The following is an 8619-nucleotide window of genomic DNA, read 5'->3' as shown; positions in this document are numbered from 1 at the left end:
ACTTGGGCAGCTGCAGCTGCGAGAATGTGAGCAGCCCAGCCCTGCCCGTGGGGCAGAGCCGCAGGCCGTGGTCGGAGCATCTATGTCTGCTTCCCACTGCCCTCTGAGACCCTGTCCAGTCTGCCCTGCTCCTTCCATTGCCTCCTCTGGCCCCTGGCCTGGACACGCCTAATGACTTACTCTCTAATGACTTACTCTCCTAATGAATTATCTCCTAATGAATTATCTTCTAATGGCTCCTCACTGTCTCCACAAAGGAAAGAGGTTGATGATCTCCTTGGACAAATGTCAGATAATGGCAACCCTCTGGGCTCTGCCATTTGAAAAGGGCCCGGATGACACCAACTCAAAAAGCAAATCGATGTGTCCGCTTGTTGTGGCTGAGACAGAAATAGACCCTCCGTTTTCCACCTGCACGTGCTGCCCAAATAAAGACTGAGCCTCAGCTCCCCCTGCAGCCAGGCACTGCCCTGGGCCGTTTCTGACCAGTGAGCCCAGCGGACTGCTCCTGGTGGTGTCTCCATATCAGGCTGGCACTTCTGCCCTGTCTCCTCCGGCCTTCAGGCCTGCTGTGAGGCCCGCGGCCCGTGCACCACTGGGGCCACGAGAGCAGGCCTGTAGAAGGGATGGTCAGGGTGAGCTGGGAGGGGCCTGGCCCCTGATGACGCAGCGAACAGAGCCCGCATCCTCCTCCGGGACCACCTCCCGGGACTGTGAGTGAGAGGGAGTAACCCACACTGTTGACGCCATTGTATTGTGGGGTTCTCTAGCTCACAGCCATTCCCCAGCTCTAAGGATAACATTGTCATGGGATCTTTCTTCCTTCCTTCTTTCTTTCTTTTTTTTTTCTTTCTAAATTTATTTAGTGTTAAATTCACAGTTTTATTTTTTAATATATTTTTATTAATTTCAGAGAGGAAGGGAGAAGGGAGAGAGTGATAGAAACATCAATGATGAGAGAGAATCATTGATTGGCTGCCTCCTGCACACCCCACATTGGGGATTAAGCCTGAAACCCAGGCATGTGCCCTGGCCGGGAACTGAACCATGACCTCCTGGTTCATAGGTTGACACTCAAGCACTGAGCAACGCCAGCCGGATTCTTTTTTTTTCTTTTTAAAGGAGGATCACAGTGAATTCTCTCCCAGGGCCCCTCACGTGTAGACAATGGTATTCTCCACCTTCAGGTGTGGTCTTCTCAGGTCAGCCCAGCGGAGTCTCGGATGGAAATGAACATGGACAGGGCAGGCATGTCCCTGAGGCTTCATCTTCCTGGTCAGAAAAGTGGCCTCTAAGTTCTCTTCAGATCAAAGTCCTGCTTGGGCTCAGCTCCTCCGCAAGGGGTGCCTCTGCTCTAAATCCCCACTATTTCTCTCGTTAGTGCTGTCTGCCATGGGGCATTGTCATTCGCCCCCTCCACATAATAATAGGACTGAGATAATAATAATAACCTATGATAATAAAAACATACTATGCTAATTAGACTGGACAGCTGAACATCCTTCTGGACATATTCCAAATGTCCTTCCTGACGAAGCCACAGAAGCAGGGGCTGAGGCAAAGGCGCTTAAGGGTGGTCAGGCAGGCAGAGGGTGGGGGTGATCAGGCAGGCAGAGGCAGTTAGGGAAATCAAACAGGCAGATAGATTACTTAGGGGCAATCAGGCAGGTAGAGGCAATTAGGCACGATCAGGCAGGCAGGCAGGCACTCCGGTGAGCAGTTAGGAGCCAGCAGTCTCAGATTACAAGAGGGATGTCCAACTGAAGGATCCCAGATTGCAAGAGGATGCAGGCCAGGCTGAGGGACTTTTGCCCCCCTTTCCCATGAACATATTTCGTGAACTGGGCCTCTAGGAATCCTATATAATGAAAGCTCAGTGACTGAAATGGCAGAATGACCAGAACAATCAGAGACCAGAACTACCACAGCCCCTCGCCCTGGTGGCTGCCCTCCAGCAAGTGGTTAGGAGTGATCAGGCAGGCAGGCAGAGGCAGTTAGGGGCAGTCAGGCAGGCAGAGTGCTTAGGGGTGACCAGGTAGGCAGGAGAGTGGTTAGGTGTGATCAGATCGGCGAGTACTTAGGGGCCAGTGGTCCAAGATTGTGAGAGGGATGTCCGACTGCCAGTTTAGGCCTGATCCCGCAAGGATTGATGGGCCCTAGATTTCGAGAGAGTGCAGGCTGGGTTGAGGGACCCCCCTGCCCCAGTGCACCTATTTCATGCACCAGGCCTCTAGTAATAATAATAATAGGACTATATTAATCAGGGTTCTCCAGAGAAATAGAACCAATAGGAGATCTATGTACCTATCAATCTATTATCTATCAGATCTTTTTATAATCTACCACCTATCTATTTTCTATCACCTGTCTACATATCTACTTATCTCCTGTTTATAATCTATTATCTATCTATCTATCTATCTATCTATCTCTCTATCTATCATCTGTCTATCTACCCATTTATCTATCTAACTAGAGGCCCAGTTCATGAATTTGGGCACATTGAAAGGAAAGCAATTATAAGGAATATTTTAATATAGCTATTCGCCCTTTCTCTATAATAGGTCAACCAAATTCACAATCAACAATGTCAGATGGAAACATACATGTGCAATTGGTGCCATCGAGAGCTTTATATGTATAGTACATGCATAAATCAACTTAGCCTTTTATAGATATAGGATAAACTTGCTTAATTAGACCTGCTTTCTGATGTATCTAAACTTTTTCCAGCCCAGTGAAGCACCCCAACTTCCCTTTCAGGTAATTGTTAGCATCACAGCAGAAAATATAAACACAAAGTATATTATTATTGTAGATCAGGCAGCTAGAACAATGGGTAAAATATTTAACTACAGCTGTGTTTGACTATATTCTGTGCAATGAGAAATCCTGAAGTCATTTTTAAGGTCCACCATTTCTTACTACTTTTCAGTCGGTTCAAGTTTCTAAGCTTTCTAAATCTCCATTTTCTGGCTAATGAAAAGAAAATAGGATTTCACTGAGTCTCCTATCCACCTACTCCAGGACTTCTGTGAGGATCAAATGAGATGAGGCACAGAAAAACACTTCATAGACATTTGGTTACAGTGTAAAATGTTTAGACCTGGCTATAAAGCAAGTCATGTTCCTGGGCTGAAGAGACTGCAAGGAGGCTAGTCGTCACTAAAAAGAGGAAGCTGGCCATTGTTATGTGACATCATTCCCCAGATAGTTGGACACTTAGCATATTAGCCTTTTATATAGAAAGATTACAGGAACTGAGGAGGCAGAGAAGTGCCCTACTCTGCCATCTGCCAGTGATATCGTTCAGGCCAAGTCTGAAGGCCTGAAAATGGAGGGCAAATGGTGCAGCCCCAATGGGAGTTTATAAGAACCAGGAGCCCCGATGATCAAGGATGGGAGGTGCATGACTGGGCCTGAGCCGAGCCGAATGGTAGCCCTGCCTCCGCCTTCTGTCCCACCGGGGCCTCAGCACCTGGGCGCCCAGCTGAGGGCATCTCCGTTACTCGTCTACCATTCCAAACCCAGGCTCTCCCAGGTACACCCTCACGGCCAGGTTTTACCAGCCACCCAGCATCACTCAGCCAGGCCGACTGACATGGAGAAGTGACCATCACCAGGCCCACCTCCCTGAGTCGTTAAGAAGGCTGAGGTAGAAAACAGGAGGAAAAGTTCATCCACAGTACATACTTGGCCCTGTGCCTGCCTGGAGTGTCTGTCCTGCAGTTAGCACGCACCACGTGGATTCCAGTTGGTGGGCGGCAGGAGGCGTATGGAGCCAGAGCTGTTGGGAGGCCCACCTTCTGGCATGCTGCTCACTGATGGGGGCTCCGTCCCCCATGCCACTGTGAGGGAAGGCACCCCAGCAGCTGAGGACCTGGCGGGTCTTATGCCATGTGATCGGACACAGGCTGCCTGCAATGCATACATTGGGGCGAGGGGCACAGGCCTCCTGGACATGTGGGTGCGATGCCACATAGATGGTGGGTATGAAAGGCATGTGTTTCCTTGTTCTGTGAGGGAGCTGGGATGCAGGTACTGCAAAGGCAGACCCCGCACACAGCCAGTCTGCCTGAAGGATTTGCTCCTGAGAGTGCCCAAGCCACCCTCTGAGGTCTGCAGGGGCAGAAATTAGCTTGGAATCCAGTTTACGCAATGTTGTTGTTGTGTGTTTTTTGTTGTTGTTGTTGTTTTGTTTTGTTTTGTTTTGCATTTTCCTGCCTCCCACCTCCTCCTCAAAGTAAAATAAATGCAAAACAGTCTTTTTCATTCCTCCCCTTGGGCTTGATTCCTACGGACTAGCTCCTTAACATGCAGTGTTTCTAGAAGGATGTGGAAAGGTCAAGTCCGTCAGGAAGAGGAAGAGCCGGCATGTGTTACAGGCTGGGCAGGTTCTGAGAGGCTGTGTGTCGTCTGCTGCCAACCGGAGTACCCTGTGCCCCCCCCAGCCCTGCAGCCCAGGGCAGGGCACGGCCCCTCCTCCGTGTCCCAGCCACGTGGAGGGTGGCACCAGGCCACGGCGGGCAGTGCTGAAGCTGGTGAGGGTGGGATCTGTGGGCCTGACCCCCGCCTCCACCGAGACTGAGGCAGAGCAAGCCTGGACCAGCCGGCAGGGGCTGTGGATGCTGGCGAGGGGTGCAGGCCCTTGGGGGGTGCAGGCCCTTGGAGGGCTGCAGGCCCTGCCAAGACTTGCCAGCTGCCACGCCCAGCTGCTGCCCTGCACATGGGGCATCCTGGCTGAGGGAGTGGGAGGAGGAGACCAGCAGGTGGTATTTGCAACCTGGAGCCCCATCCTGACAGCGTCAGGTATGTCCCTGTCGTCGAGCTGGACTGAGGGGGCCTCCTGTTTCTCCCCAAGAGCAAAGCCTTCTCTGAAACATTCACCGGCTTCGGCTGGAAGGTGGCCTGGGCTTGAGGAAACCCCCAGGGCAGTGCTGGGAGGACTAAGGGTGACAGTGCCCAGACCAGGACACTCGGACACGGCTCCCCTCGCTCTGCCACCTTGGAGCTAGGTCCTCACTTTTAAAAGGATGTCAATAAACTGGAGCCGCCGGTGTGGCTCTTTGGTTGAGCATCAACCTACGAACCAGGAGGTCTCGGTTCAGTTCCCCATCGGGGCACAGGCCCGGTTGCGGGCTCCATCCCCAGTGTGAGGCGTGCAGGAGGCAGCTGATCCGTGATTCTCTCCCATCATTGATGTTTCTCCCTCTCCCTGCCTCTCTGAAATCAATAAACATATATTTACAAACACTAAATGGAAAACTGCCGAGGAGAGGTGCTGAGCATGACGGGGAAAGGGAGAGACCACCGCACGGCAGGATGGAGAAGGGCCTGCTTCCATCTGAAGGTGAATATTGGAGCAGGAGGAGGGCTGCCCCGGGCCTGCTGCGCCCTCCAGCTGAGCGGCAGGGATGGGCCGCAGGTGGACAGAGCCAGGCTTCCCTCAACTTCCGGCAGCGGGATGTCCTAGAGGCTGACTGTCCCGGAGATGGAGATGGGGTAGGACACCTCGGGTGTTAGTGCCCGCGCTGGCCACGGTGGGCTTGGCCGCGGCGACCTGCACTGCCAGGAGCCCTGACTCAGAGGACCGACCACAGCACCCCGTTTCCCAAATCTCTGGCAAACTCGAGTGGTCCCGCTGTCCCCTCTGCATCTGCCCGAGGCCGAGGCCCTGAGCCCACACCTCTCAGAGGCCCCTCGTTGTCTGTTAGAGAGAATCCCCCAAAGGAACTGTACTTTCCGAGGCTGAGGCTGTGCTGGTTGGTACCAGACCTTGTTCCAGGGAAAAGGCAAATGGGACCTCTTAGCGCCCGGGAAGGAGAGGGCGGGCAGGCTGGGAGGCCTCACCGTGTGGCCAGGCCCCCCTGCCCTTCGCCCCGCCGCCCTTCACACCCAGGACCCCTGCACTAACCACGCATCGCTGTGTGTGCCTGCTACTCTGCCACCTCCACCTGCACACGCCTTACAACAAATTGGCACAGGACCCGCCTCACACGGCGCTCTCTGGACTCATCCATTCCCTGACTTGGAAGCTAGGGACCAGGTCAGCAAAAAGCGACTCCTGGAAGTCTGCCAGCCAGGGCCTGGTGACGAAGGTGACAAGGTCACGTCCACTGAGGGCAGGAGCAGTCCGCCTGACCAAGGGGCCTTCTAAAACAGCCCCCTCCTTCTAAAATGTCCACACTAGGTTCTCACCCAGAGCAGGAGCTCAGCCCCAGACGCAGGGACAGGCGAGGGGCAGATGACCTAATGCAGGCACCGAAGGGACCTTTCCACTGGCCCCATCCAGGGTCCCTGGTCTCCAGAGGATGACCTGGTCCCGATCACACACACAGGCTCCACGGGGAAGCACCGAATGACACCGCACAGGGCTCCCGTGATGGCTGGTGAGGGGTTTCCACCAGCCTGCCAGGCCTCCACCCACATCCCACCAGCGTGACCAGTCTGCCCCAGGTCACAGTGCCTGCCTCTCCCTGCCCTTCACCCCACTGCAGAGCTGTGCATCCGGGCCGCTCGCCACTGTGCACAGACCTGCCGTGGAGCATGGAGCCCTCTTCCCCAGCGTGCACACGCTCTGCTGCCAGGATGAGTCATCGTGCAATCCGCACCCTCTCCCTCTGGGCACCCTCCCCCGCTGGGCACCTCCCCCCTCCCCTACTGGGCACCCTCTCCTGCTGGGCACCCTCCCCAACCCTCCCCCACTGGGCACCCTCCCCGCTGGGCACCCTCCCCGCTGGGCACCCTCCCCTGCTGGGCACCCTCCCCAACCCTCCCCCACTGGGCACCCTCCCCGCTGGCACTAAAGCAGCAGGTGCATGAGTTTGCTGTGGCCCCGATGGTGGCTTGCCCTCTGAGGCCTCTGCATTTGTTGGCCCAGGGGCTCAGAGAGCCAAAGCTTGGGTGGGGTGGGAATGGGAGTGGGGGTGGAGCGGGGTCTGATTTTTAGATCTGAATCTCCCTCATGCACCTGCCGAGCCACACCCCCTCTCTGCAGCATGGGAAGCTCCATTCCAGCCTGTTTCCTGGGTTTGGACCTGTCATCCTCACTTGGATGCGGTCCCTAACCTGCTGCTCTTCCCGCCCTCTGCTCCCTCCTACCCACCCCGCACAGCACACCAGTCCCGGACAGAGCCATCCGCTCACAGTCCTCCATTCCTCCCCTCCCACCGCACAGAAAAGAGTTGTAAAAATTGCTCTCCCTCCTCTCTCCCCCACCCCCGAGCCTTCAAATTCCTCCATCCTCTTTTCTGCAGAGAAAAACGATCTCCGTAGGCAGGCATTGAGCCACTCGCCTGGTTGTCCACACCTCCTCCCCCTCCCCCCACCCCACGCCCAGCCACACTCTCCACCTGCCAGAGGCTCCCTGCCCCCAGAGAACCTCGAACTTTCCACTCTCCACCCGCTGCTGCGGCACCCTCCGCCGAAGGGGCCTCCGAGCAAAGCCCAGCCCTGCCCGGCCCAGCGCCGTCCAAAGGAACACTGTGTGCCGAGTTACTCATTACCAGAGTCGGAGGAGGTCACAGGGCGGGAAGCGCGTTGGAAAGCCAGGAGAAAGGTGCAGAGGGGATGGGGACCTCCTGAGGGTATCCAAGGGCACCTGAGTGGGCAGGTGGCAAAGTCATAGCAACAGCCCCAAGGTCGGATGAGGTCGAATGGAAGCAGTCCATTACAATTAAGCAGCTACTTAACGGCTCTTACTATGCACGGGCGCTGGGCTCAGCTAGCACTTTGCCACAACTCCCGTTTGGTCCTCGCAACAATGTAGCACGCCATTTTTACCTCCGAGGGAGCTGGCCCTGGCCAGAGCGGGCGCCTTGACCCAGGTCACGCAGCTAGCGTGGTGGTGGCCGCTGGGAGTGTGAATGCGGGCCTGCCTTGCTCTTCCCCAGGCGGCTCTGTGTGGTGATGCACTTGGGTGGGTGACTTAGGTGGGCGACACAATTCTGGAAGGTCTGGAGTGGCAGGAAGCTGGCACCGGCACTGGGTTCCCATGGGGCTGAGATCCTGTTCTCTATAGGCAATGTGGGGTTTCGGGGGCGGAGTGGTGGTGGTGGTGGGGGTTGAGGGGGGGCAGGGAGTTCCTAGGAGGCCTAGGGGAGGCTGATTTATTGTAGAATGAGATCCCTCTTTGGCCGAGGAGGCAGGACCCTCAGGACCAGTCAGAGTTTACACGCAGGGGCGGGGGGCTGGGGAGGAGTGTCCCCCAGAGGAAGACAGTAGGTCAAGGACAAGAGGGCAAGTTCATCCTGGCCTAATGCAGTCTCCTCGGCATTTGCTACAGCCCCACAGAGCTAGAGAGCTAAGACAAGTCTTTTTTTTCTTTTTTTTTTTTTTAAGACAAAGTGGGGGTTCTAATTAAAAATCTGTCGCTCTGAGCCTTTCTCCTTTTTCTTGTTTTATGGCATGCTTCCACTGGAAAGGAGAGAGAGAGGAGAGACGGAGACAGAGAAATCAGGGTGGGGGTGGAGGGGTGGACAAGGCGAGTGAGGGGTGGACAGGGGGCGAGGCCCACTCCCTCCCCACCCCTCACGCCTGTTCTGCCTCCTCCGCTCTCATCCATTTCTGCCGATGCTGCCCCCCAGCTCTCTCCCCTCTCCCAGGCAGCTGTGTCCCATG

Source organism: Pipistrellus hanaki (assembly GCF_964339955.1).
Source record: "Pipistrellus hanaki genome assembly, chromosome: 18".
NCBI classification, from domain to species: domain Eukaryota; kingdom Metazoa; phylum Chordata; class Mammalia; order Chiroptera; family Vespertilionidae; genus Pipistrellus; species Pipistrellus hanaki.
This window is presented reverse-complemented; position numbering follows the sequence as displayed.